General features: G+C 46.5%; 9 non-coding genes and 2 pseudogenes across 9 annotated transcripts; all 11 read right to left on the reverse strand.

Moving 5' to 3' along the window:
- Positions 1 to 892: 892 nt before the first annotated feature.
- On the reverse strand, positions 893 to 1083 carry LOC130312893 (U2 spliceosomal RNA). The gene has a single exon (XR_008860952.1). It is a non-coding gene; the product is annotated as a U2 spliceosomal RNA (small nuclear RNA).
- A 2088-nt stretch (positions 1084 to 3171) lies between these two features.
- On the reverse strand, positions 3172 to 3362 carry LOC130312905 (U2 spliceosomal RNA). The gene has a single exon (XR_008860963.1). It is a non-coding gene; the product is annotated as a U2 spliceosomal RNA (small nuclear RNA).
- A 2093-nt stretch (positions 3363 to 5455) lies between these two features.
- LOC130312917 (U2 spliceosomal RNA) lies at positions 5456 to 5646 on the reverse strand. The gene has a single exon (XR_008860975.1). It is a non-coding gene; the product is annotated as a U2 spliceosomal RNA (small nuclear RNA).
- Positions 5647 to 7746: 2100 nt separating this feature from the next.
- LOC130312923 (U2 spliceosomal RNA) lies at positions 7747 to 7937 on the reverse strand. Its single transcript, XR_008860979.1, has one exon. It is a non-coding gene; the product is annotated as a U2 spliceosomal RNA (small nuclear RNA).
- Positions 7938 to 10033: 2096 nt separating this feature from the next.
- LOC130312916 (U2 spliceosomal RNA) lies at positions 10034 to 10224 on the reverse strand. Its single transcript, XR_008860974.1, has one exon. It is a non-coding gene; the product is annotated as a U2 spliceosomal RNA (small nuclear RNA).
- A 2097-nt stretch (positions 10225 to 12321) lies between these two features.
- On the reverse strand, positions 12322 to 12512 carry LOC130312924 (U2 spliceosomal RNA). The gene has a single exon (XR_008860980.1). It is a non-coding gene; the product is annotated as a U2 spliceosomal RNA (small nuclear RNA).
- Positions 12513 to 14600: 2088 nt separating this feature from the next.
- Positions 14601 to 14791, reverse strand: LOC130312894 (U2 spliceosomal RNA). The gene has a single exon (XR_008860953.1). It is a non-coding gene; the product is annotated as a U2 spliceosomal RNA (small nuclear RNA).
- Positions 14792 to 16889: 2098 nt separating this feature from the next.
- Positions 16890 to 17103, reverse strand: LOC130312921 (U2 spliceosomal RNA; annotated as a pseudogene).
- Positions 17104 to 17757: 654 nt separating this feature from the next.
- LOC130312922 (U2 spliceosomal RNA) lies at positions 17758 to 17917 on the reverse strand (annotated as a pseudogene).
- A 2108-nt stretch (positions 17918 to 20025) lies between these two features.
- LOC130312895 (U2 spliceosomal RNA) lies at positions 20026 to 20216 on the reverse strand. The gene has a single exon (XR_008860954.1). It is a non-coding gene; the product is annotated as a U2 spliceosomal RNA (small nuclear RNA).
- A 2093-nt stretch (positions 20217 to 22309) lies between these two features.
- Positions 22310 to 22500, reverse strand: LOC130312896 (U2 spliceosomal RNA). The gene has a single exon (XR_008860955.1). It is a non-coding gene; the product is annotated as a U2 spliceosomal RNA (small nuclear RNA).
- Between the last annotated feature and the right edge of the window lie 2096 nt (positions 22501 to 24596).

Below are 24596 nucleotides of genomic sequence, written 5' to 3' on the forward strand. Positions count from 1 at the left end.
GTGACATTTCTGCGACTTTAGCTTCTAGAGCATTTTTACAACATTATACATAGGTGCTGAATACATAAAAAGCGACTGTTCAGCGACAGACAAGTCGCATCGGCTGAAAGTAGGCCAGAATGTCAGTCCATGTTGGAGCAGGTTTAGATACAGTCTAAAGCATAGATCTCAAAGTCTGTGCACAGAATTTAGCAAGGGCCTCGCACCTTCTGATGCATCAGGTAGGTGCACAATAGCATAGCCTAACCCTCTGTACTTTGGTCTATATTGATGCGGGACATAGACAGCCAGCTGATGACCAATCCATTAGTGCAATGGATGGCTGGAAGCATTTGTCTTTGCCTTTGCAATACCACAGAAGCAATGCATGGTCAATGTACAGCAATGACACACCTGTGTGAACAGCCAGGAGACCCCCCCCCCCCCCCCATGTTATGTTACATAGTTACATAGTTAGTACGGTCGAAAAAAGACATATGTCCATCACGTTCAACCAGGGAATTAAGGGGTAGGGGTGTGGCGCGATATTGGGGAAGGGATGAGATTTTATATTTCTTCATAAGCATTAATCTTATTTTGTCAATTAGGAACATTCAGCACCCACCCGCTATCAAGGCAGCTGCCTATCATGTCATGCCCTACCTGCACAGGTGTGCTGGCTACTCAAATGATCCAATTAAGGAGGCCATTTAGTCAGCAGCAGCAGAAGTCCTGTGCCTGGACGCTCCAACAGGGGCCAGACACAAGCAGAAGCAGAAGCAGCAGAAGCAGCAGCAGCACCACCTTTTGTTTTTTGGCTGCAGCAGCAGCAAGGCCCACAGGGCTGGCTAGCTGGCTAGCCAGCAAGCAGGTAGCAATGAAAGTAGGAATCTTTCTTTTTAACCCTGTAAGGGGGTGGTGCACTGTACCCGAAGATACTGCCATATCGGGTCAATGCATAGGGCGACGGAAGCAAGCTTCGAAATCGGCCCCCGTTCTCAAAAATCCATTTAATATATGGTCCCCAGATAGGGGACGTATCAGATATTAAACTGATAAGAACAGATACTACACTTGATCTTAGCCAAAAGGCCGAGAAGCGATAACCGTGAAAGGGGCGGGCCCAACAAGGTCCCCTTCATGGGCACTATCACTGCTTGCTGTCAGGGAGGCTGCCAGACAATTTTCCATGCACACTCTGGGCTGGGGGGCAGTCAACCACCAGTACACACAGCAGAACCTAAACCCATACCATTATTGCTAAGCAGCAAGACAGGGGCCCATTGCACTCCCACGGGGCCTTTTTAAATGCAATCCATAACCCGGATTTGCCAGGAACCCTTCTTACTCCTCCTACTTGCATGTGACACTGGGCTTAGGATCTGCATAGGAAACACACACACAAGCACACACCTACCTTTGTTGCCTGCAGATGCCTCCTTGGCTGTCCCCAAACGGTATCAAACCAACACCCACGGGAAGCTGTAAGCATAGAGGACATGCCTGCACCCCATTGGACTTACCTGTGTGGGTTAAATCCGGGTTATTTGACAACCTATGGCGGTGATGGTTCTGCTCAGGCAGAGCAGTGCTGATGCTCCTCATAAAGCTGTCGCTGCTGTGAAGGTTCTAGGTGACATCACAAATCCCTTTGGTTACATACACAACAAAGCTGGGTTGTTGTTGTTTACACTCTGCAAGGCCTGTGGAAGTGAGTGACATCATAGCACTGTAGTTCTGAGGGTTCAAGATGGATGCAACAATCTCCTGTTGCTTCTATGAAGGCCGTAATAGACGACATCACCAAACAGCTCCATAGTCACATACACAGCAAAGGAGAGATGTTGTTTACACCTAGTGATGTCAGTGGTATTGAGTGACATCACAGCACAGTGCTAAGGCTCCTGGGCCTGGACACAGCAGCGGCTGCAATATCTCAACGGAGAATACGTTTATATCTATGTGTGTGTGTGCGCATATATATATATATATATATATATATATATATATATATATATATTCTCCGCCGAAATCACTTTTAAACCCATTTCCACCTTTTTTTCCCTTCTCTTCCTCTTACTTTTTTTTCACGTTTTTTTACGTTTTTCTCCTTTTCGCCTCTTTTCTGGGCGTATTATTCTTCTTTTTCTTCTTTTTTTTCGTCTAATGCATACCCCATCAGTGCAGCAATGCTTATTCAATACCGCCAGCAGATGGAGACACTGGGGGATAATTTTCTAAGGATTTATACTGATTTTTCCTGTCTGAATTTGTCGCACAGAAAGTTGCAGGCCAAATATGTGTGACATTTCTGCGACTTTAGCTTCTAGAGCATTTTTACAACATTATACATAGGTGCTGAATACATAAAAAGCGACTGTTCAGCGACAGACAAGTCGCATCGGCTGAAAGTAGGCCAGAATGTCAGTCCATGTTGGAGCAGGTTTAGATACAGTCTAAAGCATAGATCTCAAAGTCTGTGCACAGAATTTAGCAAGGGCCTCGCACCTTCTGATGCATCAGGTAGGTGCACAATAGCATAGCCTAACCCTCTGTACTTTGGTCTATATTGATGCGGGACATAGACAGCCAGCTGATGACCAATCCATTAGTGCAATGGATGGCTGGAAGCATTTGTCTTTGCCTTTGCAATACCACAGAAGCAATGCATGGTCAATGTACAGCAATGACACACCTGTGTGAACAGCCAGGAGACCCCCCCCCCCCCCATGTTATGTTACATAGTTACATAGTTAGTACGGTCGAAAAAAGACATATGTCCATCACGTTCAACCAGGGAATTAAGGGGTAGGGGTGTGGCGCGATATTGGGGAAGGGATGAGATTTTATATTTCTTCATAAGCATTAATCTTATTTTGTCAATTAGGAACATTCAGCACCCACCCGCTATCAAGGCAGCTGCCTATCATGTCATGCCCTACCTGCACAGGTGTGCTGGCTACTCAAATGATCCAATTAAGGAGGCCATTTAGTCAGCAGCAGCAGAAGTCCTGTGCCTGGACGCTCCAACAGGGGCCAGACACAAGCAGAAGCAGAAGCAGCAGAAGCAGCAGCAGCACCACCTTTTGTTTTTTGGCTGCAGCAGCAGCAAGGCCCACAGGGCTGGCTAGCTGGCTAGCCAGCAAGCAGGTAGCAATGAAAGTAGGAATCTTTCTTTTTAACCCTGTAAGGGGGTGGTGCACTGTACCCGAAGATACTGCCATATCGGGTCAATGCATAGGGCGACGGAAGCAAGCTTCGAAATCGGCCCCCGTTCTCAAAAATCCATTTAATATATGGTCCCCAGATAGGGGACGTATCAGATATTAAACTGATAAGAACAGATACTACACTTGATCTTAGCCAAAAGGCCGAGAAGCGATAACCGTGAAAGGGGCGGGCCCAACAAGGTCCCCTTCATGGGCACTATCACTGCTTGCTGTCAGGGAGGCTGCCAGACAATTTTCCATGCACACTCTGGGCTGGGGGGCAGTCAACCACCAGTACACACAGCAGAACCTAAACCCATACCATTATTGCTAAGCAGCAAGACAGGGGCCCATTGCACTCCCACGGGGCCTTTTTAAATGCAATCCATAACCCGGATTTGCCAGGAACCCTTCTTACTCCTCCTACTTGCATGTGACACTGGGCTTAGGATCTGCATAGGAAACACACACACAAGCACACACCTACCTTTGTTGCCTGCAGATGCCTCCTTGGCTGTCCCCAAACGGTATCAAACCAACACCCACGGGAAGCTGTAAGCATAGAGGACATGCCTGCACCCCATTGGACTTACCTGTGTGGGTTAAATCCGGGTTATTTGACAACCTATGGCGGTGATGGTTCTGCTCAGGCAGAGCAGTGCTGATGCTCCTCATAAAGCTGTCGCTGCTGTGAAGGTTCTAGGTGACATCACAAATCCCTTTGGTTACATACACAACAAAGCTGGGTTGTTGTTGTTTACACTCTGCAAGGCCTGTGGAAGTGAGTGACATCATAGCACTGTAGTTCTGAGGGTTCAAGATGGATGCAACAATCTCCTGTTGCTTCTATGAAGGCCGTAATAGACGACATCACCAAACAGCTCCATAGTCACATACACAGCAAAGGAGAGATGTTGTTTACACCTAGTGATGTCAGTGGTATTGAGTGACATCACAGCACAGTGCTAAGGCTCCTGGGCCTGGACACAGCAGCGGCTGCAATATCTCAACGGAGAATACGTTTATATCTATGTGTGTGTGTGCGCATATATATATATATATATATATATATATATATATATATATATATATTTCTCCGCCGAAATCACTTTTAAACCCATTTCCACCTTTTTTTCCCTTCTCTTCCTCTTACTTTTTTTTCACGTTTTTTTACGTTTTTCTCCTTTTCGCCTCTTTTCTGGGCGTATTATTCTTCTTTTTCTTCTTTTTTTTCGTCTAATGCATACCCCATCAGTGCAGCAATGCTTATTCAATACCGCCAGCAGATGGAGACACTGGGGGATAATTTTCTAAGGATTTATACTGATTTTTCCTGTCTGAATTTGTCGCACAGAAAGTTGCAGGCCAAATATGTGTGACATTTCTGCGACTTTAGCTTCTAGAGCATTTTTACAACATTATACATAGGTGCTGAATACATAAAAAGCGACTGTTCAGCGACAGACAAGTCGCATCGGCTGAAAGTAGGCCAGAATGTCAGTCCATGTTGGAGCAGGTTTAGATACAGTCTAAAGCATAGATCTCAAAGTCTGTGCACAGAATTTAGCAAGGGCCTCGCACCTTCTGATGCATCAGGTAGGTGCACAATAGCATAGCCTAACCCTCTGTACTTTGGTCTATATTGATGCGGGACATAGACAGCCAGCTGATGACCAATCCATTAGTGCAATGGATGGCTGGAAGCATTTGTCTTTGCCTTTGCAATACCACAGAAGCAATGCATGGTCAATGTACAGCAATGACACACCTGTGTGAACAGCCAGGAGACCCCCCCCCCCCCCCCATGTTATGTTACATAGTTACATAGTTAGTACGGTCGAAAAAAGACATATGTCCATCACGTTCAACCAGGGAATTAAGGGGTAGGGGTGTGGCGCGATATTGGGGAAGGGATGAGATTTTATATTTCTTCATAAGCATTAATCTTATTTTGTCAATTAGGAACATTCAGCACCCACCCGCTATCAAGGCAGCTGCCTATCATGTCATGCCCTACCTGCACAGGTGTGCTGGCTACTCAAATGATCCAATTAAGGAGGCCATTTAGTCAGCAGCAGCAGAAGTCCTGTGCCTGGACGCTCCAACAGGGGCCAGACACAAGCAGAAGCAGAAGCAGCAGAAGCAGCAGCAGCACCACCTTTTGTTTTTTGGCTGCAGCAGCAGCAAGGCCCACAGGGCTGGCTAGCTGGCTAGCCAGCAAGCAGGTAGCAATGAAAGTAGGAATCTTTCTTTTTAACCCTGTAAGGGGGTGGTGCACTGTACCCGAAGATACTGCCATATCGGGTCAATGCATAGGGCGACGGAAGCAAGCTTCGAAATCGGCCCCCGTTCTCAAAAATCCATTTAATATATGGTCCCCAGATAGGGGACGTATCAGATATTAAACTGATAAGAACAGATACTACACTTGATCTTAGCCAAAAGGCCGAGAAGCGATAACCGTGAAAGGGGCGGGCCCAACAAGGTCCCCTTCATGGGCACTATCACTGCTTGCTGTCAGGGAGGCTGCCAGACAATTTTCCATGCACACTCTGGGCTGGGGGGCAGTCAACCACCAGTACACACAGCAGAACCTAAACCCATACCATTATTGCTAAGCAGCAAGACAGGGGCCCATTGCACTCCCACGGGGCCTTTTTAAATGCAATCCATAACCCGGATTTGCCAGGAACCCTTCTTACTCCTCCTACTTGCATGTGACACTGGGCTTAGGATCTGCATAGGAAACACACACACAAGCACACACCTACCTTTGTTGCCTGCAGATGCCTCCTTGGCTGTCCCCAAACGGTATCAAACCAACACCCACGGGAAGCTGTAAGCATAGAGGACATGCCTGCACCCCATTGGACTTACCTGTGTGGGTTAAATCCGGGTTATTTGACAACCTATGGCGGTGATGGTTCTGCTCAGGCAGAGCAGTGCTGATGCTCCTCATAAAGCTGTCGCTGCTGTGAAGGTTCTAGGTGACATCACAAATCCCTTTGGTTACATACACAACAAAGCTGGGTTGTTGTTGTTTACACTCTGCAAGGCCTGTGGAAGTGAGTGACATCATAGCACTGTAGTTCTGAGGGTTCAAGATGGATGCAACAATCTCCTGTTGCTTCTATGAAGGCCGTAATAGACGACATCACCAAACAGCTCCATAGTCACATACACAGCAAAGGAGAGATGTTGTTTACACCTAGTGATGTCAGTGGTATTGAGTGACATCACAGCACAGTGCTAAGGCTCCTGGGCCTGGACACAGCAGCGGCTGCAATATCTCAACGGAGAATACGTTTATATCTATGTGTGTGTGTGCGCATATATATATATATATATATATATATATATATATATATATATATATTTCTCCGCCGAAATCACTTTTAAACCCATTTCCACCTTTTTTTCCCTTCTCTTCCTCTTACTTTTTTTTCACGTTTTTTTACGTTTTTCTCCTTTTCGCCTCTTTTCTGGGCGTATTATTCTTCTTTTTCTTCTTTTTTTTCGTCTAATGCATACCCCATCAGTGCAGCAATGCTTATTCAATACCGCCAGCAGATGGAGACACTGGGGGATAATTTTCTAAGGATTTATACTGATTTTTCCTGTCTGAATTTGTCGCACAGAAAGTTGCAGGCCAAATATGTGTGACATTTCTGCGACTTTAGCTTCTAGAGCATTTTTACAACATTATACATAGGTGCTGAATACATAAAAAGCGACTGTTCAGCGACAGACAAGTCGCATCGGCTGAAAGTAGGCCAGAATGTCAGTCCATGTTGGAGCAGGTTTAGATACAGTCTAAAGCATAGATCTCAAAGTCTGTGCACAGAATTTAGCAAGGGCCTCGCACCTTCTGATGCATCAGGTAGGTGCACAATAGCATAGCCTAACCCTCTGTACTTTGGTCTATATTGATGCGGGACATAGACAGCCAGCTGATGACCAATCCATTAGTGCAATGGATGGCTGGAAGCATTTGTCTTTGCCTTTGCAATACCACAGAAGCAATGCATGGTCAATGTACAGCAATGACACACCTGTGTGAACAGCCAGGAGACCCCCCCCCCCCCCCCCATGTTATGTTACATAGTTACATAGTTAGTACGGTCGAAAAAAGACATATGTCCATCACGTTCAACCAGGGAATTAAGGGGTAGGGGTGTGGCGCGATATTGGGGAAGGGATGAGATTTTATATTTCTTCATAAGCATTAATCTTATTTTGTCAATTAGGAACATTCAGCACCCACCCGCTATCAAGGCAGCTGCCTATCATGTCATGCCCTACCTGCACAGGTGTGCTGGCTACTCAAATGATCCAATTAAGGAGGCCATTTAGTCAGCAGCAGCAGAAGTCCTGTGCCTGGACGCTCCAACAGGGGCCAGACACAAGCAGAAGCAGAAGCAGAAGCAGCAGAAGCAGCAGCAGCACCACCTTTTGTTTTTTGGCTGCAGCAGCAGCAAGGCCCACAGGGCTGGCTAGCTGGCTAGCCAGCAAGCAGGTAGCAATGAAAGTAGGAATCTTTCTTTTTAACCCTGTAAGGGGGTGGTGCACTGTACCCGAAGATACTGCCATATCGGGTCAATGCATAGGGCGACGGAAGCAAGCTTCGAAATCGGCCCCCGTTCTCAAAAATCCATTTAATATATGGTCCCCAGATAGGGGACGTATCAGATATTAAACTGATAAGAACAGATACTACACTTGATCTTAGCCAAAAGGCCGAGAAGCGATAACCGTGAAAGGGGCGGGCCCAACAAGGTCCCCTTCATGGGCACTATCACTGCTTGCTGTCAGGGAGGCTGCCAGACAATTTTCCATGCACACTCTGGGCTGGGGGGCAGTCAACCACCAGTACACACAGCAGAACCTAAACCCATACCATTATTGCTAAGCAGCAAGACAGGGGCCCATTGCACTCCCACGGGGCCTTTTTAAATGCAATCCATAACCCGGATTTGCCAGGAACCCTTCTTACTCCTCCTACTTGCATGTGACACTGGGCTTAGGATCTGCATAGGAAACACACACACAAGCACACACCTACCTTTGTTGCCTGCAGATGCCTCCTTGGCTGTCCCCAAACGGTATCAAACCAACACCCACGGGAAGCTGTAAGCATAGAGGACATGCCTGCACCCCATTGGACTTACCTGTGTGGGTTAAATCCGGGTTATTTGACAACCTATGGCGGTGATGGTTCTGCTCAGGCAGAGCAGTGCTGATGCTCCTCATAAAGCTGTCGCTGCTGTGAAGGTTCTAGGTGACATCACAAATCCCTTTGGTTACATACACAACAAAGCTGGGTTGTTGTTGTTTACACTCTGCAAGGCCTGTGGAAGTGAGTGACATCATAGCACTGTAGTTCTGAGGGTTCAAGATGGATGCAACAATCTCCTGTTGCTTCTATGAAGGCCGTAATAGACGACATCACCAAACAGCTCCATAGTCACATACACAGCAAAGGAGAGATGTTGTTTACACCTAGTGATGTCAGTGGTATTGAGTGACATCACAGCACAGTGCTAAGGCTCCTGGGCCTGGACACAGCAGCGGCTGCAATATCTCAACGGAGAATACGTTTATATCTATGTGTGTGTGTGCGCATATATATATATATATATATATATATATATATATATATATATATTTCTCCGCCGAAATCACTTTTAAACCCATTTCCACCTTTTTTTCCCTTCTCTTCCTCTTACTTTTTTTTCACGTTTTTTTACGTTTTTCTCCTTTTCGCCTCTTTTCTGGGCGTATTATTCTTCTTTTTCTTCTTTTTTTTCGTCTAATGCATACCCCATCAGTGCAGCAATGCTTATTCAATACCGCCAGCAGATGGAGACACTGGGGGATAATTTTCTAAGGATTTATACTGATTTTTCCTGTCTGAATTTGTCGCACAGAAAGTTGCAGGCCAAATATGTGTGACATTTCTGCGACTTTAGCTTCTAGAGCATTTTTACAACATTATACATAGGTGCTGAATACATAAAAAGCGACTGTTCAGCGACAGACAAGTCGCATCGGCTGAAAGTAGGCCAGAATGTCAGTCCATGTTGGAGCAGGTTTAGATACAGTCTAAAGCATAGATCTCAAAGTCTGTGCACAGAATTTAGCAAGGGCCTCGCACCTTCTGATGCATCAGGTAGGTGCACAATAGCATAGCCTAACCCTCTGTACTTTGGTCTATATTGATGCGGGACATAGACAGCCAGCTGATGACCAATCCATTAGTGCAATGGATGGCTGGAAGCATTTGTCTTTGCCTTTGCAATACCACAGAAGCAATGCATGGTCAATGTACAGCAATGACACACCTGTGTGAACAGCCAGGAGACCCCCCCCCCCCCCCCCCATGTTATGTTACATAGTTACATAGTTAGTACGGTCGAAAAAAGACATATGTCCATCACGTTCAACCAGGGAATTAAGGGGTAGGGGTGTGGCGCGATATTGGGGAAGGGATGAGATTTTATATTTCTTCATAAGCATTAATCTTATTTTGTCAATTAGGAACATTCAGCACCCACCCGCTATCAAGGCAGCTGCCTATCATGTCATGCCCTACCTGCACAGGTGTGCTGGCTACTCAAATGATCCAATTAAGGAGGCCATTTAGTCAGCAGCAGCAGCAGAAGTCCTGTGCCTGGACGCTCCAACAGGGGCCAGACACAAGCAGAAGCAGAAGCAGCAGAAGCAGCAGCAGCACCACCTTTTGTTTTTTGGCTGCAGCAGCAGCAAGGCCCACAGGGCTGGCTAGCTGGCTAGCCAGCAAGCAGGTAGCAATGAAAGTAGGAATCTTTCTTTTTAACCCTGTAAGGGGGTGGTGCACTGTACCCGAAGATACTGCCATATCGGGTCAATGCATAGGGCGACGGAAGCAAGCTTCGAAATCGGCCCCCGTTCTCAAAAATCCATTTAATATATGGTCCCCAGATAGGGGACGTATCAGGTATTAAACTGATAAGAACAGATACTACACTTGATCTTAGCCAAAAGGCCGAGAAGCGATAACCGTGAAAGGGGCGGGCCCAACAAGGTCCCCTTCATGGGCACTATCACTGCTTGCTGTCAGGGAGGCTGCCAGACAATTTTCCATGCACACTCTGGGCTGGGGGGCAGTCAACCACCAGTACACACAGCAGAACCTAAACCCATACCATTATTGCTAAGCAGCAAGACAGGGGCCCATTGCACTCCCACGGGGCCTTTTTAAATGCAATCCATAACCCGGATTTGCCAGGAACCCTTCTTACTCCTCCTACTTGCATGTGACACTGGGCTTAGGATCTGCATAGGAAACACACACACAAGCACACACCTACCTTTGTTGCCTGCAGATGCCTCCTTGGCTGTCCCCAAACGGTATCAAACCAACACCCACGGGAAGCTGTAAGCATAGAGGACATGCCTGCACCCCATTGGACTTACCTGTGTGGGTTAAATCCGGGTTATTTGACAACCTATGGCGGTGATGGTTCTGCTCAGGCAGAGCAGTGCTGATGCTCCTCATAAAGCTGTCGCTGCTGTGAAGGTTCTAGGTGACATCACAAATCCCTTTGGTTACATACACAACAAAGCTGGGTTGTTGTTGTTTACACTCTGCAAGGCCTGTGGAAGTGAGTGACATCATAGCACTGTAGTTCTGAGGGTTCAAGATGGATGCAACAATCTCCTGTTGCTTCTATGAAGGCCGTAATAGACGACATCACCAAACAGCTCCATAGTCACATACACAGCAAAAGAGAGATGTTGTTTACACCTAGTGATGTCAGTGGTATTGAGTGACATCACAGCACAGTGCTAAGGCTCCTGGGCCTGGACACAGCAGCGGCTGCAATATCTCAACGGAGAATACGTTTATATCTATGTGTGTGTGTGCGCATATATATATATATATATATATATATATATATATATATATATATTTCTCCGCCGAAATCACTTTTAAACCCATTTCCACCTTTTTTTCCCTTCTCTTCCTCTTACTTTTTTTTCACGTTTTTTTACGTTTTTCTCCTTTTCGCCTCTTTTCTGGGCGTATTATTCTTCTTTTTCTTCTTTTTTTTCGTCTAATGCATACCCCATCAGTGCAGCAATGCTTATTCAATACCGCCAGCAGATGGAGACACTGGGGGATAATTTTCTAAGGATTTATACTGATTTTTCCTGTCTGAATTTGTCGCACAGAAAGTTGCAGGCCAAATATGTGTGACATTTCTGCGACTTTAGCTTCTAGAGCATTTTTACAACATTATACATAGGTGCTGAATACATAAAAAGCGACTGTTCAGCGACAGACAAGTCGCATCGGCTGAAAGTAGGCCAGAATGTCAGTCCATGTTGGAGCAGGTTTAGATACAGTCTAAAGCATAGATCTCAAAGTCTGTGCACAGAATTTAGCAAGGGCCTCGCACCTTCTGATGCATCAGGTAGGTGCACAATAGCATAGCCTAACCCTCTGTACTTTGGTCTATATTGATGCGGGACATAGACAGCCAGCTGATGACCAATCCATTAGTGCAATGGATGGCTGGAAGCATTTGTCTTTGCCTTTGCAATACCACAGAAGCAATGCATGGTCAATGTACAGCAATGACACACCTGTGTGAACAGCCAGGAGACCCCCCCCCCCCCCCCCCCATGTTATGTTACATAGTTACATAGTTAGTACGGTCGAAAAAAGACATATGTCCATCACGTTCAACCAGGGAATTAAGGGGTAGGGGTGTGGCGCGATATTGGGGAAGGGATGAGATTTTATATTTCTTCATAAGCATTAATCTTATTTTGTCAATTAGGAACATTCAGCACCCACCCGCTATCAAGGCAGCTGCCTATCATGTCATGCCCTACCTGCACAGGTGTGCTGGCTACTCAAATGATCCAATTAAGGAGGCCATTTAGTCAGCAGCAGCAGAAGTCCTGTGCCTGGACGCTCCAACAGGGGCCAGACACAAGCAGAAGCAGCAGAAGCAGCAGCAGCAGCAGCAGCACCACCTTTTGTTTTTTGGCTGCAGCAGCAGCAAGGCCCACAGGGCTGGCTAGCTGGCTAGCCAGCAAGCAGGTAGCAATGAAAGTAGGAATCTTTCTTTTTAACCCTGTAAGGGGGTGGTGCACTGTACCCGAAGATACTGCCATATCGGGTCAATGCATAGGGCGACGGAAGCAAGCTTCGAAATCGGCCCCCGTTCTCAAAAATCCATTTAATATATGGTCCCCAGATAGGGGACGTATCAGATATTAAACTGATAAGAACAGATACTACACTTGATCTTAGCCAAAAGGCCGAGAAGCGATAACCGTGAAAGGGGCGGGCCCAACAAGGTCCCCTTCATGGGCACTATCACTGCTTGCTGTCAGGGAGGCTGCCAGACAATTTTCCATGCACACTCTGGGCTGGGGGGCAGTCAACCACCAGTACACACAGCAGAACCTAAACCCATACCATTATTGCTAAGCAGCAAGACAGGGGCCCATTGCACTCCCACGGGGCCTTTTTAAATGCAATCCATAACCCGGATTTGCCAGGAACCCTTCTTACTCCTCCTACTTGCATGTGACACTGGGCTTAGGATCTGCATAGGAAACACACACACAAGCACACACCTACCTTTGTTGCCTGCAGATGCCTCCTTGGCTGTCCCCAAACGGTATCAAACCAACACCCACGGGAAGCTGTAAGCATAGAGGACATGCCTGCACCCCATTGGACTTACCTGTGTGGGTTAAATCCGGGTTATTTGACAACCTATGGCGGTGATGGTTCTGCTCAGGCAGAGCAGTGCTGATGCTCCTCATAAAGCTGTCGCTGCTGTGAAGGTTCTAGGTGACATCACAAATCCCTTTGGTTACATACACAACAAAGCTGGGTTGTTGTTGTTTACACTCTGCAAGGCCTGTGGAAGTGAGTGACATCATAGCACTGTAGTTCTGAGGGTTCTAGATGGATGCAACAATCTCCTGTTGCTTCTATGAAGGCCGTAATAGACGACATCACCAAACAGCTCCATAGTCACATACACAGCAAAGGAGAGATGTTGTTTACACCTAGTGATGTCAGTGGTATTGAGTGACATCACAGCACAGTGCTAAGGCTCCTGGGCCTGGACACAGCAGCGGCTGCAATATCTCAACGGAGAATACGTTTATATCTATGTGTGTGTGTGCGCATATATATATATATATATATATATATATATATATATATATATATATATTTCTCCGCCGAAATCACTTTTAAACCCATTTCCACCTTTTTTTCCCTTCTCTTCCTCTTACTTTTTTTTCACGTTTTTTTACGTTTTTCTCCTTTTCGCCTCTTTTCTGGGCGTATTATTCTTCTTTTTCTTCTTTTTTTTCGTCTAATGCATACCCCATCAGTGCAGCAATGCTTATTCAATACCGCCAGCAGATGGAGACACTGGGGGATAATTTTCTAAGGATTTATACTGATTTTTCCTGTCTGAATTTGTCGCACAGAAAGTTGCAGGCCAAATATGTGTGACATTTCTGCGACTTTAGCTTCTAGAGCATTTTTACAACATTATACATAGGTGCTGAATACATAAAAAGCGACTGTTCAGCGACAGACAAGTCGCATCGGCTGAAAGTAGGCCAGAATGTCAGTCCATGTTGGAGCAGGTTTAGATACAGTCTAAAGCATAGATCTCAAAGTCTGTGCACAGAATTTAGCAAGGGCCTCGCACCTTCTGATGCATCAGGTAGGTGCACAATAGCATAGCCTAACCCTCTGTACTTTGGTCTATATTGATGCGGGACATAGACAGCCAGCTGATGACCAATCCATTAGTGCAATGGATGGCTGGAAGCATTTGTCTTTGCCTTTGCAATACCACAGAAGCAATGCATGGTCAATGTACAGCAATGACACACCTGTGTGAACAGCCAGGAGACCCCCCCCCATGTTATGTTACATAGTTACATAGTTAGTACGGTCGAAAAAAGACATATGTCCATCACGTTCAACCAGGGAATTAAGGGGTAGGGGTGTGGCGCGATATTGGGGAAGGGATGAGATTTTATATTTCTTCATAAGCATTAATCTTATTTTGTCAATTAGGAACATTCAGCACCCACCCGCTATCAAGGCAGCTGCCTATCATGTCATGCCCTACCTGCACAGGTGTGCTGGCTACTCAAATGATCCAATTAAGGAGGCCATTTAGTCAGCAGCAGCAGAAGTCCTGTGCCTGGACGCTCCAACAGGGGCCAGACACAAGCAGAAGCAGAAGCAGCAGAAGCAGCAGCAGCACCACCTTTTGTTTTTTGGCTGCAGCAGCAGCAAGGCCCACAGGGCTGGCTAGCTGGCTAGCCAGCAAGCAGGTAGCAATGAAAGTAGGAATCTTTCTTTTTAACCCTGTAAGGGGGTGGTGCACTGTACCCGAAGATACTGCCATATCGGGTCAATGCATAGGGCGACGGAAGCAAGCTTCGAAATCGGCCCCCGTTCTCAAAAATCCATTTAATATATGGTCCCCAGATAGGGGACGTATCAGATATTAAACTGATAAGAACAGATACTACACTTGATCTTAGCCAAAAGGCCGAGAAGCGATAACCGTGAAAGGGGCGGGCCCAACAAGGTCCCCTTCATGGGCACTATCACTGCTTGCTGTCAGGGAGGCTGCCAGACAATTTTCCATGCACACTCTGGGCTGGGGGGCAGTCAACCACCAGTACACACAGCAGAACCTAAACCCATACCATTATTGCTAAGCAGCAAGACAGGGGCCCATTGCACTCCCACGGGGCCTTTTTAAATGCAATCCATAACCCGGATTTGCCAGGAACCCTTCTTACTCCTCCTACTTGCATGTGACACTGGGCTTAGGATCTGCATAGGAAACACACACACAAGCACACACCTACCTTTGTTGCCTGCAGATGCCTCCTTGGCTGTCCCCAAACGGTATCAAACCAACACCCACGGGAAGCTGTAAGCATAGAGGACATGCCTGCACCCCATTGGACTTACCTGTGTGGGTTAAATCCGGGTTATTTGACAACCTATGGCGGTGATGGTTCTGCTCAGGCAGAGCAGTGCTGATGCTCCTCATAAAGCTGTCGCTGCTGTGAAGGTTCTAGGTGACATCACAAATCCCTTTGGTTACATACACAACAAAGCTGGGTTGTTGTTGTTTACACTCTGCAAGGCCTGTGGAAGTGAGTGACATCATAGCACTGTAGTTCTGAGGGTTCAAGATGGATGCAACAATCTCCTGTTGCTTCTATGAAGGCCGTAATAGACGACATCACCAAACAGCTCCATAGTCACATACACAGCAAAGGAGAGATGTTGTTTACACCTAGTGATGTCAGTGGTATTGAGTGACATCACAGCACAGTGCTAAGGCTCCTGGGCCTGGACACAGCAGCGGCTGCAATATCTCAACGGAGAATACGTTTATATCTATGTGTGTGTGTGCGCATATATATATATATATATATATATATATATATATATATATATTTCTCCGCCGAAATCACTTTTAAACCCATTTCCACCTTTTTTTCCCTTCTCTTCCTCTTACTTTTTTTTCACGTTTTTTTACGTTTTTCTCCTTTTCGCCTCTTTTCTGGGCGTATTATTCTTCTTTTTCTTCTTTTTTTTCGTCTAATGCATACCCCATCAGTGCAGCAATGCTTATTCAATACCGCCAGCAGATGGAGACACTGGGGGATAATTTTCTAAGGATTTATACTGATTTTTCCTGTCTGAATTTGTCGCACAGAAAGTTGCAGGCCAAATATGTGTGACATTTCTGCGACTTTAGCTTCTAGAGCATTTTTACAACATTATACATAGGTGCTGAATACATAAAAAGCGACTGTTCAGCGACAGACAAGTCGCATCGGCTGAAAGTAGGCCAGAATGTCAGTCCATGTTGGAGCAGGTTTAGATACAGTCTAAAGCATAGATCTCAAAGTCTGTGCACAGAATTTAGCAAGGGCCTCGCACCTTCTGATGCATCAGGTAGGTGCACAATAGCATAGCCTAACCCTCTGTACTTTGGTCTATATTGATGCGGGACATAGACAGCCAGCTGATGACCAATCCATTAGTGCAATGGATGGCTGGAAGCATTTGTCTTTGCCTTTGCAATACCACAGAAGCAATGCATGGTCAATGTACAGCAATGACACACCTGTGTGAACAGCCAGGAGACCCCCCCCCCCCCCCCATGTTATGTTACATAGTTACATAGTTAGTACGGTCGAAAAAAGACATATGTCCATCACGTTCAACCAGGGAATTAAGGGGTAGGGGTGTGGCGCGATATTGGGGAAGGGATGAGATTTTATATTTCTTCATAAGCATTAATCTTATTTTGTCAATTAGGAACATTCAGCACCCACCCGCTATCAAGGCAGCTGCCTATCATGTCATGCCCTACCTGCACAGGTGTGCTGGCTACTCAAATGATCCAATTAAGGAGGCCATTTAGTCAGCAGCAGCAGAAGTCCTGTGCCTGGACGCTCCAACAGGGGCCAGACACAAGCAGAAGCAGAAGCAGCAGAAGCAGCAGCAGCAGCAGCAGCACCACCTTTTGTTTTTTGGCTGCAGCAGCAGCAAGGCCCACAGGGCTGGCTAGCTGGCTAGCCAGCAAGCAGGTAGCAATGAAAGTAGGAATCTTTCTTTTTAACCCTGTAAGGGGGTGGTGCACTGTACCCGAAGATACTGCCATATCGGGTCAATGCATAGGGCGACGGAAGCAAGCTTCGAAATCGGCCCCCGTTCTCAAAAATCCATTTAATATATGGTCCCCAGATAGGGGACGTATCAGATATTAAACTGATAAGAACAGATTTTTTTTCTTTTTAAAGCCGAGGAACGTGCTTTCGATTCACCCAAAGTGCAAGAAAAAGTGCAAACGTGTTACACTAAAAAAACGTGCACAAAGGATGCGGTCTATCGCAAGCCCTTCTCCGATAGGAGAGAGGCCCCCCAACAAACCTTACCCTTCGCCTCCGGACCAAGAGGTACCTGCGAGGTTCCAGGTTCGATGTCCCTTTTCGCCGAAGCTACTAGGAGACCACAAATGCTCCCGGCATCCCCCTTGGCGTTAGCCAAGGTATCTGCCCGCAGAGCCGATTACGGTAGGTACCCTGCGAAGCAGGAGTACCCGGGGTGTTTGCAGGGAGGTGCGGAACCTAATGGCCACACACACCTCCCCTAGACCGCCAGGAGGGACACCCAGAAGGGCTACCGCATCCTGACAAATCCTGTGAACACACAACACGCAAAAAGTGACACAGTGAGGCAAAAAATAAATAAATAAGTGAATGTGTGCAGATATACTGCCCGGACATCCGGCCGGATCTATAAAAATTTCTCTGATCCTAGCCAGAAGGCCGGGAATCAAGAGGTGAGTGCCACAAGGTGAAGAGATTATGGTGCCCGTGCTTCAACTCAGTGAGCCTATTCTCCCAGTGAGTTTCGGCACCTCGGGGTCACCACTCCCCGAGGCACAAAAGTACCTCGGCTCTAGACCCTCTCAGCCTCATGGCGAGACCCGGAGGGAACAGGTCACATCGGGGCAGCCGTCGAGCTGATTCCTCAGAACCAGCCCCGGAAAGCCCTGGTACACCTGCATCCTCCATGCAGCACCCATCCCCACCAGCATGAAAACTGATAAGAACAGATACTACACTTGATCTTAGCCAAAAGGCCGAGAAGCGATAACCGTGAAAGGGGCGGGCCCAACAAGGTCCCCTTCATGGGCACTATCACTGCTTGCTGTCAGGGAGGCTGCCAGACAATTTTCCATGCACACTCTGGGCTGGGGGGCAGTCAACCACCAGTACACACAGCAGAACCTAAACCCATACCATTATTGCTAAGCAGCAAGACAGGGGCCCATTGCACTCCCACGGGGCCTTTTTAAATGCAATCCATAACCCGGATTTGCCAGGAACCCTTCTTACTCCTCCTACTTGCATGTGACACTGGGCTTAGGATCTGCATAGGAAACACACACACAAGCACACACCTACCTTTGTTGCCTGCAGATGCCTCCTTGGCTGTCCCCAAACGGTATCAAACCAACACCCACGGGAAGCTGTAAGCATAGAGGACATGCCTGCACCCCATTGGACTTACCTGTGTGGGTTAAATCCGGGTTATTTGACAACCTATGGCGGTGATGGTTCTGCTCAGGCAGAGCAGTGCTGATGCTCCTCATAAAGCTGTCGCTGCTGTGAAGGTTCTAGGTGACATCACAAATCCCTTTGGTTACATACACAACAAAGCTGGGTTGTTGTTGTTTACACTCTGCAAGGCCTGTGGAAGTGAGTGACATCATAGCACTGTAGTTCTGAGGGTTCAAGATGGATGCAACAATCTCCTGTTGCTTCTATGAAGGCCGTAATAGACGACATCACCAAACAGCTCCATAGTCACATACACAGCAAAGGAGAGATGTTGTTTACACCTAGTGATGTCAGTGGTATTGAGTGACATCACAGCACAGTGCTAAGGCTCCTGGGCCTGGACACAGCAGCGGCTGCAATATCTCAACGGAGAATACGTTTATATCTATGTGTGTGTGTGCGCATATATATATATATATATATATATATATATATATATATATATATATATATATATATATTCTCCGCCGAAATCACTTTTAAACCCATTTCCACCTTTTTTTCCCTTCTCTTCCTCTTACTTTTTTTTCACGTTTTTTTACGTTTTTCTCCTTTTCGCCTCTTTTCTGGGCGTATTATTCTTCTTTTTCTTCTTTTTTTTCGTCTAATGCATACCCCATCAGTGCAGCAATGCTTATTCAATACCGCCAGCAGATGGAGACACTGGGGGATAATTTTCTAAGGATTTATACTGATTTTTCCTGTCTGAATTTGTCGCACAGAAAGTTGCAGGCCAAATATGTGTGACATTTCTGCGACTTTAGCTTCTAGAGCATTTTTACAACATTATACATAGGTGCTGAATACATAAAAAGCGACTGTTCAGCGACAGACAAGTCGCATCGGCTGAAAGTAGGCCAGAATGTCAGTCCATGTTGGAGCAGGTTTAGATACAGTCTAAAGCATAGATCTCAAAGTCTGTGCACAGAATTTAGCAAGGGCCTCGCACCTTCTGATGCATCAGGTAGGTGCACAATAGCATAGCCTAACCCTCTGTACTTTGGTCTATATTGATGCGGGACATAGACAGCCAGCTGATGACCAATCCATTAGTGCAATGGATGGCTGGAAGCATTTGTCTTTGCCTTTGCAATACCACAGAAGCAATGCATGGTCAATGTACAGCAATGACACACCTGTGTGAACAGCCAGGAGACCCCCCCCCCCCCCCCCCCCATGTTATGTTACATAGTTACATAGTTAGTACGGTCGAAAAAAGACATATGTCCATCACGTTCAACCAGGGAATTAAGGGGTAGGGGTGTGGCGCGATATTGGGGAAGGGATGAGATTTTATATTTCTTCATAAGCATTAATCTTATTTTGTCAATTAGGAACATTCAGCACCCACCCGCTATCAAGGCAGCTGCCTATCATGTCATGCCCTACCTGCACAGGTGTGCTGGCTACTCAAATGATCCAATTAAGGAGGCCATTTAGTCAGCAGCAGCAGAAGTCCTGTGCCTGGACGCTCCAACAGGGGCCAGACACAAGCAGAAGCAGAAGCAGCAGAAGCAGCAGCAGCACCACCTTTTGTTTTTTGGCTGCAGCAGCAGCAAGGCCCACAGGGCTGGCTAGCTGGCTAGCCAGCAAGCAGGTAGCAATGAAAGTAGGAATCTTTCTTTTTAACCCTGTAAGGGGGTGGTGCACTGTACCCGAAGATACTGCCATATCGGGTCAATGCATAGGGCGACGGAAGCAAGCTTCGAAATCGGCCCCCGTTCTCAAAAATCCATTTAATATATGGTCCCCAGATAGGGGACGTATCAGATATTAAACTGATAAGAACAGATACTACACTTGATCTTAGCCAAAAGGCCGAGAAGCGATAACCGTGAAAGGGGCGGGCCCAACAAGGTCCCCTTCATGGGCACTATCACTGCTTGCTGTCAGGGAGGCTGCCAGACAATTTTCCATGCACACTCTGGGCTGGGGGGCAGTCAACCACCAGTACACACAGCAGAACCTAAACCCATACCATTATTGCTAAGCAGCAAGACAGGGGCCCATTGCACTCCCACGGGGCCTTTTTAAATGCAATCCATAACCCGGATTTGCCAGGAACCCTTCTTACTCCTCCTACTTGCATGTGACACTGGGCTTAGGATCTGCATAGGAAACACACACACAAGCACACACCTACCTTTGTTGCCTGCAGATGCCTCCTTGGCTGTCCCCAAACGGTATCAAACCAACACCCACGGGAAGCTGTAAGCATAGAGGACATGCCTGCACCCCATTGGACTTACCTGTGTGGGTTAAATCCGGGTTATTTGACAACCTATGGCGGTGATGGTTCTGCTCAGGCAGAGCAGTGCTGATGCTCCTCATAAAGCTGTCGCTGCTGTGAAGGTTCTAGGTGACATCACAAATCCCTTTGGTTACATACACAACAAAGCTGGGTTGTTGTTGTTTACACTCTGCAAGGCCTGTGGAAGTGAGTGACATCATAGCACTGTAGTTCTGAGGGTTCAAGATGGATGCAACAATCTCCTGTTGCTTCTATGAAGGCTGTAATAGACGACATCACCAAACAGCTCCATAGTCACATACACAGCAAAGGAGAGATGTTGTTTACACCTAGTGATGTCAGTGGTATTGAGTGACATCACAGCACAGTGCTAAGGCTCCTGGGCCTGGACACAGCAGCGGCTGCAATATCTCAACGGAGAATACGTTTATATATATGTGTGTGTGTGCGCGTATATATATATATATATATATATATATATATATATATATATATTTCTCCGCCGAAATCACTTTTAAACCCATTTCCACCTTTTTTTCCCTTCTCTTCCTCTTACTTTTTTTTCACGTTTTTTTACGTTTTTCTCCTTTTCGCCTCTTTTCTGGGCGTATTATTCTTCTTTTTCTTCTTTTTTTTGTCTAATGCATACCCCATCAGTGCAGCAATGCTTATTCAATACCGCCAGCAGATGGAGACACTGGGGGATAATTTTCTAAGGATTTATACTGATTTTTCCTGTCTGAATTTGTCGCACAGAAAGTTGCAGGCCAAATATGTGTGACATTTCTGCGACTTTAGCTTCTAGAGCATTTTTACAACATTATACATAGGTGCTGAATACATAAAAAGCGACTGTTCAGCGACAGACAAGTCGCATCGGCTGAAAGTAGGCCAGAATGTCAGTCCATGTTGGAGCAGGTTTAGATACAGTCTAAAGCATAGATCTCAAAGTCTGTGCACAGAATTTAGCAAGGGCCTCGCACCTTCTGATGCATCAGGTAGGTGCACAATAGCATAGCCTAACCCTCTGTACTTTGGTCTATATTGATGCGGGACATAGACAGCCAGCTGATGACCAATCCATTAGTGCAATGGATGGCTGGAAGCATTTGTCTTTGCCTTTGCAATACCACAGAAGCAATGCATGGTCAATGTACAGCAATGACACACCTGTGTGAACAGCCAGGAGACCCCCCCCCCCCCCCCCCCATGTTATGTTACATAGTTACATAGTTAGTACGGTCGAAAAAAGACATATGTCCATCACGTTCAACCAGGGAATTAAGGGGTAGGGGTGTGGCGCGATATTGGGGAAGGGATGAGATTTTATATTTCTTCATAAGCATTAATCTTATTTTGTCAATTAGGAACATTCAGCACCCACCCGCTATCAAGGCAGCTGCCTATCATGTCATGCCCTACCTGCACAGGTGTGCTGGCTACTCAAATGATCCAATTAAGGAGGCCATTTAGTCAGCAGCAGCAGAAGTCCTGTGCCTGGACGCTCCAACAGGGGCCAGACACAAGCAGAAGCAGAAGCAGCAGAAGCAGCAGCAGCACCACCTTTTGTTTTTTGGCTGCAGCAGCAGCAAGGCCCACAGGGCTGGCTAGCTGGCTAGCCAGCAAGCAGGTAGCAATGAAAGTAGGAATCTTTCTTTTTAACCCTGTAAGGGGGTGGTGCACTGTACCCGAAGATACTGCCATATCGGGTCAATGCATAGGGCGACGGAAGCAAGCTTCGAAATCGGCCCCCGTTCTCAAAAATCCATTTAATATATGGTCCCCAGATAGGGGACGTATCAGATATTAAACTGATAAGAACAGATACTACACTTGATCTTAGCCAAAAGGCCGAGAAGCGATAACCGTGAAAGGGGCGGGCCCAACAAGGTCCCCTTCATGGGCACTATCACTGCTTGCTGTCAGGGAGGCTGCCAGACAATTTTCCATGCACACTCTGGGCTGGGGGGCAGTCAACCACCAGTACACACAGCAGAACCTAAACCCATACCATTATTGCTAAGCAGCAAGACAGGGGCCCATTGCACTCCCACGGGGCCTTTTTAAATGCAATCCATAACCCGGATTTGCCAGGAACCCTTCTTACTCCTCCTACTTGCATGTGACACTGGGCTTAGGATCTGCATAGGAAACACACACACAAGCACACACCTACCTTTGTTGCCTGCAGATGCCTCCTTGGCTGTCCCCAAACGGTATCAAACCAACACCCACGGGAAGCTGTAAGCATAGAGGACATGCCTGCACCCCATTGGACTTACCTGTGTGGGTTAAATCCGGGTTATTTGACAACCTATGGCGGTGATGGTTCTGCTCAGGCAGAGCAGTGCTGATGCTCCTCATAAAGCTGTCGCTGCTGTGAAGGTTCTAGGTGACATCACAAATCCCTTTGGTTACATACACAACAAAGCTGGGTTGTTGTTGTTTACACTCTGCAAGGCCTGTGGAAGTGAGTGACATCATAGCACTGTAGTTCTGAGGGTTCAAGATGGATGCAACAATCTCCTGTTGCTTCTATGAAGGCTGTAATAGACGACATCACCAAACAGCTCCATAGTCACATACACAGCAAAGGAGAGATGTTGTTTACACCTAGTGATGTCAGTGGTATTGAGTGACATCACAGCACAGTGCTAAGGCTCCTGGGCCTGGACACAGCAGCGGCTGCAATATCTCAACGGAGAATACGTTTATATCTATGTGTGTGTGTGCATATATATATATATATATATATATATATATATATATATATATATATATATATATTTCTCCGCCGAAATCACTTTTAAACCCATTTCCACCTTTTTTTCCCTTCTCTTCCTCTTACTTTTTTTTCACGTTTTTTTACGTTTTTCTCCTTTTCGCCTCTTTTCTGGGCGTATTATTCTTCTTTTTCTTCTTTTTTTTCGTCTAATGCATACCCCATCAGTGCAGCAATGCTTATTCAATACCGCCAGCAGATGGAGACACTGGGGGATAATTTTCTAAGGATTTATACTGATTTTTCCTGTCTGAATTTGTCGCACAGAAAGTTGCAGGCCAAATATGTGTGACATTTCTGCGACTTTAGCTTCTAGAGCATTTTTACAACATTATACATAGGTGCTGAATACATAAAAAGCGACTGTTCAGCGACAGACAAGTCGCATCGGCTGAAAGTAGGCCAGAATGTCAGTCCATGTTGGAGCAGGTTTAGATACAGTCTAAAGCATAGATCTCAAAGTCTGTGCACAGAATTTAGCAAGGGCCTCGCACCTTCTGATGCATCAGGTAGGTGCACAATAGCATAGCCTAACCCTCTGTACTTTGGTCTATATTGATGCGGGACATAGACAGCCAGCTGATGACCAATCCATTAGTGCAATGGATGGCTGGAAGCATTTGTCTTTGCCTTTGCAATACCACAGAAGCAATGCATGGTCAATGTACAGCAATGACACACCTGTGTGAACAGCCAGGAGACCCCCCCCCCCCCATGTTATGTTACATAGTTACATAGTTAGTACGGTCGAAAAAAGACATATGTCCATCTCGTTCAACCAGGGAATTAAGGGGTAGGGGTGTGGCGCGATATTGGGGAAGGGATGAGATTTTATATTTCTTCATAAGCATTAATCTTATTTTGTCAATTAGGAACATTCAGCACCCACCCGCTATCAAGGCAGCTGCCTATCATGTCATGCCCTACCTGCACAGGTGTGCTGGCTACTCAAATGATCCAATTAAGGAGGCCATTTAGTCAGCAGCAGCAGAAGTCCTGTGCCTGGACGCTCCAACAGGGGCCAGACACAAGCAGAAGCAGAAGCAGCAGAAGCAGCAGCAGCACCACCTTTTGTTTTTTGGCTGCAGCAGCAGCAAGGCCCACAGGGCTGGCTAGCTGGCTAGCCAGCAAGCAGGTAGCAATGAAAGTAGGAATCTTTCTTTTTAACCCTGTAAGG

This window comes from Hyla sarda, unplaced genomic scaffold (genome assembly GCF_029499605.1).
Source record: "Hyla sarda isolate aHylSar1 unplaced genomic scaffold, aHylSar1.hap1 scaffold_1738, whole genome shotgun sequence".
Taxonomy (NCBI): Eukaryota; Metazoa; Chordata; class Amphibia; order Anura; family Hylidae; genus Hyla; species Hyla sarda.